At 38.4% G+C, this 10254-nt stretch overlaps 1 pseudogene; it reads right to left on the reverse strand.

Annotated features, from left to right (window-relative positions):
* Positions 1–2199: 2199 nt before the first annotated feature.
* LOC144241820 (delayed-rectifier potassium channel regulatory subunit KCNS3-like) lies at positions 2200–3526 on the reverse strand (annotated as a pseudogene).
* Between the last annotated feature and the right edge of the window lie 6728 nt (positions 3527–10254).

A 10254-nucleotide genomic window follows, 5' to 3' on the forward strand; every position in this document is an offset into this window, starting at 1 on the left:
TTTGCTCTTTTTTTTTTTTTTTTTTTTTTACTTTGTTTTGGGAAAGTCAAATGTTTTACCTCTGAAGAAACAGTGGGAATGAGTTTAAAGGAGGTAAAAGGCAGAGAAGGAATTCTGAAAATAAAGACCCTCAATAAGTAAAGAAAGATACTGATTTTGCTTGTGTTCTCAGTTTTGACATGTCCACCTGATTAATCTCAGATAAAGTATCTATTCATTTTCATTTCCTCTGGTTCAACGTTAGATGACAGTTAGTGCCTTTTGTGTCCAGGAAAAGAATGTTCAGAAATCACCAAAACTAGGTAGCTTTAACAAGAGAGTGAACCTTCTGTGACTTGTCATAAATGTAAGATGTGCTCAAATAGGTTTAGTGAAAACAGATCTGGAGGTAAGGGGTCAAATTTATTAGTGTTACCCATAAGTGGAGGAGGGTGCAACCACACTTAAAGAAAACCAGTAGAGTAGGGAGCTTCACATAAGATGAGGACAGTTAAGGGTTCTGAACTTTAGTCAAAGATCAAGGAAAAGCAAAGCCCATGGTATGAGGCTGAATGAACCATGAGCAGTAAAAAAACAAAAAAACAAACAAACACACACACACACACACACACACAAAACAAAAAAAACCCACAGAGCTGCTTGAAGAGGACACTGTTCCAATAAAGATGAATCACTCTTTTTCCAATTAAAATGATCGCATAATTTTGTGATGCTTAAGGTATTTGCAAACTTCAGTTGTGTTCGTGACCTCTCCAAGTGTCGTTCCATTCAGGGGAAAATGTGGTTTGCTCAGCCCAAGGATGCCAGTTTTTCATTTAGCCACGATATCAATANACAAGTTCATTTTCTATGTTTAGAATTGCTGCACTTTGCACATGGTAGTCTTTCAGCACACTTGAAGTATGCCTATTGTCACATGTTGAATTCATGGTTCAATTTTTTTTATTGATTTTTTATTTTCATTGTGTTATATTTCATCATTCTGGAATTTTAAGTAGTCTGTTCCTGTCATTGTTTTCTATTGAAGTGTGATATTTTTCATTTTTTAAGGAGTTTTCACATCCCACATTTACTAGAACACATTTGCCTATATTTCCTTCTTCTTTTCTTAATTTTATTTTATTTTAGAGAGGGAAGGAGGGAGAGGGAGAATGAGTGGAGTAGAGTGAGAGAGAGAGAGAGAGAAAGAGAGAATCTGAAGTAGGCTTCCATGCTCAGCGTGGAGCCTGATGCATGGCTTGATACCAGGACTCTGGGATCATGTCCTAATCCGAAATTAAGAGTCAGATGCTCAACTGATTGAGCCCCCAGCCATCTGCGTATATTTCCTTTTAATATAAACACAGTTTTCTTTTTAGAGATAGCCTCTTTTTTAACCTACTAATAGTATGTATATGTAATGTGTGCGTTTTTTGTGTACATTTGGTTTGAGGTATACTTTGTATCTTAATTTTCTCTAAATGTATAATTAGTTATACTAATGTCATTCATTGCAGAATCCAATTTTTTCCCACACTGAATTAGACAAGCATGCTCCAAATTCCCATGTTTAGAATATGAACATGGATTAACTTACATTGTCTCCTTTTGTGGATCATAATGCATGTAGTCTTCAGTCACTGGAACTTTGATTCTTCTTATCAGTAATTTACAGTTAGCTGAATGTGAGTAAATGACAAACACAGAATGATACATAAGCTGTAACAATAAATTCCACCCAATACCATTCACCTTATTCCCTAAAATCATACCACAATTCTCTCTTGTAAAAAATAAATTTTAGGGGCGCCTGGGTGGCTTAGTCGGTTAAGCGTCCGACTTTCGCTTAGGTCATGATCTCGCGGTTCGTGGGTTCGAGCCCCGCTTCGGGCTCTGTGCTGACTGCCAACTCAGAGCCTGGAGCCTGTTTCGGTCTCTGACTTCCTCTCTCTCTCTGACCCTCCCCTGCTCACGCTGTCTCTCTCTCTCTCCTAGAAATAAATAAAACATTACAAAAAAAATAAATTTTAGAACAAGCCACTTAATTCACTTTACTGAGGAAAAATAAAGAAGATTGTATCAATTTGGAGTGAAGAATATCCAACTATGGCTGAAAGGTACACCCTGAGAATTTAATGACTTTAACGAAGCCACTGAAGTTTATAAAGCTGTGTTAACCTAACATCAGAAAAGAATACAAGATAAGGGCACAAATGCTGCTCATTTTGCAGTGTAATTCCCCAAGGATGCCATGTTATAAACATCCTCATTGGCTTCAGTACTTGAAGTTTATGTAGAATTGGGATTGCTCACCACAATTCTCACAGAAGATAGACTGGTTATGAAGGCGTGCATCTGTTGTGCATAAATATCTCTAATGTTAAAGTAAGGTAGCTTATGACATGTCTCTGGTGGGTCCTCACAACACTGGTTCACATCAATGTCCTTCTGCTTTTGGAAAACCTGTTGAAGATAATGGTGATAGGAAAGGCCACCACCAAGATGCCACAGATGATGCACGTGCTGGCGATTAGCTTCCTGGCCAGGGTAACTCAGTGGGTGTCTCTTTAGCCCATAGTAGTCATGGGGATGCTGGTGAGGCTGGAAATGAGGTCACCTTTCTCCACAGAGTAGATAAGCACAGAAAATGGAAATGCCCACAGAGAGAAAGAGAAGCAGCAGCCTAACTCCATGGTAGAACAAAGTCCTACTGAGTGCTGGGCAAGCTTGAGAATTTAGAAAATCCTTATAAGCCTGCAGATATGGACCACCTTGCCCATGTTCTCAATGTCCTTGCTCTCTTCCTCCTTGGTGTCTATAGCCAAGGTGACATAGAAGGGAATAATGAAGATGAGGTCAATTACATTTAGGGGGTTTTTACAGAAAAATTTTTTTTTAAAAGGAGCAACAACCAGCCAGATGGCAAGCTTGCAGGTGAACCAAGTGATGCGTGCGATCTCCACGCCTTCCATCACAGGGTCATCTACCTACTTATTCTCATTCTGGAACTCTGATATACTGAGGACACACATGGTCACAATGGAGGCCAGCACCAGACTCAAGGACTTGCTTGGCACATCAGGCAGTAGGTTGGATTTTCCATTCAGATACAGACCTTCTTCTGGAGTTGACCAAATTGTGGCTTATCAAACTTCTACAGCCCCTTCTCAGAGAAAAGTCTTCAGAGGAAACTGTACTCACATCATTGCTCTTCTTGTCCTAGTCTTTCTTGTAGTTTTCTTCCTTGCATTTCTGGTAGCACTTTTTACAGCAGAACAAAACCCCACACAGCTCCTCCATGACATGTAGTTTCTTTGTGTAATAAAACTTCAAAAGAAAACTGAACAAGAAGGGGTTCAGATCAAAATAGTACTCCTTATCAGTGTCACTCACTGCTTCTGAATGACAGATGAGCAGCTTTCTGAGTCTGATGTGAGGAAACCACAGGAGGGTGCCTTTGGTCAATGCACTGCTTAAAGCCTCCCACGTTCAAGTTGACAAGTTCCTCCTCTGGTCCAAGGTGATGCAAAAAGTCAGCAAATACCATGGTGGATAGAGGAGGCAGGGAGATGGATGTGAAAAGAGATGAGGAAGTTCACACTGCACCCTTGTGTAGATGTCACACTCTCTGCCCTCGTCCTGTCCAGTGGAATATCCATCATCATCCAAAAAGCTCTGCCCTTCTTCCCTCACAGAAGGTGTGGTGCACACAGGTATTTAGTGGCCAAGAGGAAGAGAAGAATCCTTTTCTCCAGTTATACCAGCCAAAGCAATTGCTAGGAAATCACTCTTACAGATTTGAGTGAGGTAAGATCCTCCACTAATGGGCTCCTTTGTCATCTGTACGATCATAAGCTTCTTCTGTTTCCCGTGTCTGCTTTGGGAACTGCAGGAGTCCAGGCTACTCAGGCTCACTCAGCTCTGTGACTCTGTCTGCCCATGCTGTGGGGATCAGGCCTCATAGTGCTGTGAGGAAAGCAGGGTGGCCTGCGTAGGTCTGTCTGTCTGTCCCTGCAGAATCCAATTTTTAATGGTTTAATTGAAATTGCACTATGTTATGGGTTAATCATTGGCAAGAGTTGGCATCTTTAATACTTTCCCATCTAGGCACATTTATTTAAATCCTCAATTGCTTTAGTGAAGTTTTCTTTATAATCATCTTTCCCATTTCTTTTTGGGTTTTATTCCTATGTATTTGTCTCTTTTTGTTCACTTGTGAATAGGCATGGTCTTTACCTTCTCCTACAATGTTATTCTCCTTCAACTCCACTGTTCTTATTCCATGTGCCAGCACACTAGATATATGTGTGGTGTCTCCTCTGTTTGGAACAGCAATAAAAAAGGAGAATGATCAAGTGCTTCACCATCTTTGTTTCTAAAGAGGAAGGAAAAGGAAAAGGACAAGAATTAAGTCCTATTGTTTCACAAATGCTCTTTTCCAGGAAGTCTCCCTATAGTCCCTTTCTTCTTTCTTTCTTTCTTTCCTTCTTTCTTTCTTTCTTTTTCTTTCTTTCTTTCTCTTTCTTTCTTTCTTTCTTTCTTTCTTTCTTTCTTTCTTTCTTTCTTTCTTTCTTTCTTTCTTTCTTNTTCTCCGCCATCTTGCCCTCTCTCCCAATCATGTTTTTTTTAAACCCTGGCAAGGTCTCCATTAAGTTTACCCATCAGTATTCTATTGTTCTTTGTTCTTGGATATATGGATATGGGATGATTTTGAAGGAAGGAAAGGTAGGTTTGATGGCTCAAGTTATTACCACAAATAAGTACTTCAAATAACCACATGATATATCCCCCTTTGAATAAATATTTGTATCTCACAAAGACCAGTTTTTAACTTGTAAATATAGATATCTAGAATTCTGTATTTTTCACTATCCAAACTTTTAAATTGGGTAGTAGATGGATTTGATGACTTTCTAAATAGGGCAGGATGGGGCACATGAAGGTAAGGGAAGTGTGCTGGGGTATGTTCCCACCAGCCTTCTTTCTCAGCCTTTTCTACCATGCCACTTGGGTGCCCTATGCAGATCCCACACTTTTTGCAGCTTGTGCATGGGGAAGTGAGAAACCCCAGTGCTCTGAGGTTTTCCAATAACTAATTTGTTCATTTCTAATACCTGTCCCTATCTAGGGTTTTAAGTTGGGGGGTTGATTGGAGCCAGGAGATGTGGCTGGCTGTATTCCTTCTTCTCCTCTCTCTCCCTCTACAAAATTCCTCTTTGATGGACACTTCCTTTAGGTCCCAAATTCTCACTACCTGTAGCATCTAGCAAATATCTATATACAGAGTCTTCCAGGACTGCTTCCTGATATGTAAGGAGAGCTTTTGGAACTTAGCAAAACTTTAAATTGATGGCTATGAGCTTTACAAATTAGCTTTGAGAAGTTTAAGTTTCTTTTTTTCCCCAAGTTTACTTATTTATTTTAGAGGGGGAGGGGCAGAGGGAGAATTTCAAGCAGGCTCCATTTGGTCAGCACAGAGCCCGATGCTGAACTTGATCTCAGGAACTGTGAGATCATGTCCTGAGCTCAAATCAAGAGTCAGATGCTTAACTGACTAAGCCACTAAGGTGCCCTGAGAACTCTGTTTCTTGAGCAAGGTACAGGCAGTACCTTACTTCTCTGTGTGAGGTTGTAATCCTAAGTTGTCATAATGGTGAATGAGCTATATGAGAACATTATTTACAGGGTGAAATATATATAATTTGCTTAAATTTTTATAACATTGTCATTTTTAACTGCTTANCAAATAAATATTTTTAAAAATCTCCTTCCAGCCTCTCTGTCACCACTACCCAGTCATTGTTACCAGTTTCTTGTGCCCCATTCTACAGAAAACATATATGTATAAGGCATACATATAACACACATAAAATCTTGTCAATCCTTTGATATCACTACATAAATAAGGTGCTTTAGTTTATAGCTGAATAGTATTTCATTGCATAAATATGTCATAATTATTTAGTCAGTCCCCTATGTGTCGATAATTTAGTGTTTTATTCTCCATTTTTTGATATTACAAATAATGATTAAATGCTTATAAATATTTCCTTTTCTTTTCTTCTCCCTTCTCCTGTTCCTCTTTTTATACACCCAATTTTTGTTGATTAATTTATATTTCTTAGTGTTTCCCTTTGTGCTACTGAATATACCTGAACCCTTATTGCCAGGTTTGTCTTCTTTAGATGGTATCTTTTGACTGCAGCTATTTAAGGATAAGAAAATCAACATATTTATATCACCTCCCACCTTATTTTTCTTTCCTCTCCCAATTGCTGTTAATTATGTAATTTCTATTCCATCTGAGTTGTCACGATTACATTTGTTCCATAACCATAATCACCACATTTGTTTTGGTCTTTGTCCTAAATTTACATAGAGTTGACATTAGTTGCTATAGTTTTGCTACAGTTTCTTTCTTTCCTGTGTTTCTGTCACTTTTGCTTTCATCCTTGTGATTCTTCCACATTTTCCCTGAGGTCTGATAGCTTATATTGTAGTTCATTCTTTTCTTGCCATCTCTTTCTTGAGCTCTTCCTTAATTGCTTCATTAAAACTTTCTAATTCCTGGTGAAATATTTGGTGACAATTTTCATCTACTTTTTTTTTTCAGATGAATTTTCTTTATTTGCCATGCATTTTTCAGGTCCCTTTTCTCTCTTTCTGGTGTATTACCTGTGTTTACCTATTGTGCCAGCTCCATTTTGATTTCCCATCTTTGAGGTTTTATTGAATCAGTTCTTCTCAGAAAGTTCATCAAGGACAAGGGCCAGAGTTGTTTTCCCTGATACCAACAATTTTCCCTATGTCCTAAGTCATTAGACAGAGGTAGCTGTGGGAATGTTTAATGTTCAGGCTCTCCTCTTCCTTGCTACTTGGGGGAAAATTCATCTCCAATGATACCTTGGGGACAGATTACTTCTTGCAAATTGACTTGTCTCTGTTACTCCTTATCTTGCCCATCTCTCTATGCTTCTTATTATGGATCTCCTGCTCTGTGGTGGCTCTTGTTGTCAGCTTGTGCATGCTTCTTATCATTAAGAAATATACAAATTGGGACACCTGACGGGATCAGTCGTTTGTGTCCGACTTTGGCTCAGGTCATGATCTCATAGTCTGTGAGTTCAAGGCCCGCGTCGGGCTCTGTGCTGACAGCTCGGAACCTGGAGCCTGCTTCAGATACTGTGTCTTCCTCTCTCTGTGCCCTTCTCTCACTTGTTTTCTTTCTCTCTCTCAAAAATAAATAAAAACATTAAAAAGTTTTTTTAAAAATGAAATATACAAATTTATTAAGAGGATATATATTACATTAATTGTTTTTACTACAATTAAAAAAAAGAAAGAAAGAAGGCACCTGGGTGGCTCAGTCAGTTGAGTGTCAGACTCTTGGTTTTGGCTCAGGTCATGATCTCACAGTTTGTGGGATAGAGCCCCGCAACCGGCTCCGTGCTGACAGTTCAGAGCCTACTTGGGATTCTTTCCCTCTCACTCTGCCCCTCATCCACTTGCACATGCATGCCTGCATTCACACTCTATTTCTCTCAAAATAAATAAACTTTAAAAGTGTACAAACCATCTCTCTTCTTTCTGGAATTCAATATTGTCTAGTGGCTGACTTGAAAATGTAGAAACACAGCTAGAGAGTTCCTGGAAAATTAACTGAACAGACTGTCAAACATAAAACCAATGTACAAATTAATGGAGATGCTGTCTGTGAAGGAGTTAGAGCTCAGTATACTCCCAGGCTTAGTGTCTACAGAGTCTTTAATCAGGCCCAGAAAGGCAAACAACTCCATGTTTTCTGCCAGCCTTTGTGAGCTTTCTTACTACATGGCACAGAGGGCAGCAGCAACAACACCCAAAAAAACAAAAAACAAAAGCAAAAACAAAAAAACATAAAACACAGGTTCTTCTTGTCCTGGCAATTAAACTTGTGCCTCTTAAGAGAAAAATGGGCAACAAAAAAGATGCTTAAATCACATTTTATGGCATCTTTAGTTGAAGTGGCTTTTCATGGCCAATTTTCCTAGCATTCATCACACTCCATTGTATTTTCTGTTTTCTTTGCCTGTACTTCTCACTGATGGTAAGCTCTATGAACACAAGAATGGTTACTGTTTTGTTTAATATTGAATCTCCATCTGCCTCACACATAATTAATGCCCAGTGTCTACTCAGTTTGATTGTCTAGCATTAAAGCTTTAATTCTAATCCTGGACTGGAGTCTGTGCTTATCTATATATTTCAGAAATATCTTCAATAGATATGCATTATGTTTGCAAAGAGAAATTTGTTTTAAAAATGTGTTAAGCAATACTTACATTATGGTCATAATTAATTTTTAAAATGCAGATGCATGAAAAAGACCAGAATGTAACATGCACCATATCTAGAGGTCCTGCTCTTAGGTCTCTTCTCTTTTCAGGAAACTCATTCACTGCTATGGCTTCAGTTAACATCTATATATTAATAACTCACACATCAATATATCCTGAATTTCAAGATTAATTTATTTAATGTCTACAGATTGCATATCTTGCTGATATTTCATGTTCAACATGTTTGAAGGTGGAGCCATCATTCATCAGTCCCACACCAAAACTGTTACTCTTCCTGTCTTCCCTATCTCTGTGAACACAACCACCATCCACACAGTTGCACCTGGCAGAAACATTATTATTGACTTCTTCCTTCTACCTCATACTATATTGCTAGCTTGTCTGAAAGTCTCATTGATTCCACTTTCACTTTATTCCTGTTTTTAAACATTAATATTTATCATACCAATACATACAAATGAAAACAAAGCAATTAGTACAGATTTATGATGAAAATGAATAATTCCCCTTTCTGTTCTTCCCAAGATATAGTACCATCCTCTAGACTCCAGAAGGAACCTTTCTTAACTTTTATGATTTTTAGCTCCTTCTGTTGCTTTGGTCCTCAACCAGGGTGATTTTTCACCTCCACGGGAAATTTGCCAGTGTCTAGAGACATTTTTAGTTGTCACAACTGAGGATAAGAGCACTACTGGCATCTTGTGGGTAAGGGCCAGGTATCCTGCAATGCACAGGACAGTCTCTAGCCCAAAATATTAGTAATGCCAAGACTGAGAACTATTCTTGTTATCTTCAAAATGTCAAAAATATACTTGTACTTCTAATGACCTTCCACTATGAAAATAGGACACTGTAGCTCATTTATCTTATAGTCCTTCCTCCCACTCTCTTATTCCTAATGTTTATAGTGTAATTAATAATCACAGTTTAATCATACATTCAACAAGTATTTATTGAGCACCATGTGTGCCAAGCACTATTCAAATCATTTGGAATTTGGTAGTGAGCAAGACAGAGATAACCTTTATGAAGCTTGTTTTCTTATGGAGGAAATAGGCCATGAAATCAATTACAATAAAGAAAGTAGCTAAATGTAATGTTAAGTGATATACATAAATGTTTATTTTTTCATTTACTTTCACCAGGATTTGTTCATGTCTCACTTTATAGAATGAGGATATCAGCTCTACTGTCCTTCCTTCTTTTGGCATCTATACACCAAATTCTGCCAGCTATATTTTAGAGTCTTATACTTACTTGAAATGTCATTGCCAAGGTAATATGTGAATCATTTTCTAAACTTATACAAAAGAGATTTAAGTATTAGGACACTGCTTGACTCAGCAATGAGCATCATTTAGATAGTTGTAATCATCTAAATTCTGTTCATGATTTTCAACTTGTGGAGTTGAAAGCAGAAAGCTTCACTGGGAGACTCGGTTGTTATAGAACATGATATAAAAGTAAACTGGAACTGGGGCGCCTGGGTGGCTTAGTCGGTTAAGCGTCCGACTTTAGCTTATGTCATGATCTAGCAGTTCGTGAGTTCGAGCCCCGCATCAGGCTCTGTGCTGACTGCCAGCTCAGAGCCTGGAGCCTGTTTTGGAGTCTGTGACTCCCTCTCTCTCTGACCCTCCCCTGCTCACGCTGTCTCTCTCTCTCTTTCTCTCCTGGAAATAAATAAAAAATATTTTTAAAAAATAGATAGGGCTATATAAAGAAGAAATATCAGATGCATTCCTTTCATTAGAAGGGCAAGCTCCTCTTGCTTTCAAGACCCCATGAAGGCATTGCTCTGATGATACAAGCTGACTCTCTCAGGTTCCTTGAGTTCAACCTAGATCTTTCATGGATGTTGGAGTGTTGTTTTTATATCCATTTTGTCCCTTGAGACTGTTCTGAGAGCCATGGAGCCATGGTTTTCTTTTCTAATGTC

The sequence above is a fragment of the Crocuta crocuta genome, unplaced genomic scaffold (assembly GCF_008692635.1).
Source record: "Crocuta crocuta isolate KB4526 unplaced genomic scaffold, BGI_CrCroc_1.0 scaffold1529, whole genome shotgun sequence".
Taxonomy (NCBI): Eukaryota; Metazoa; Chordata; class Mammalia; order Carnivora; family Hyaenidae; genus Crocuta; species Crocuta crocuta.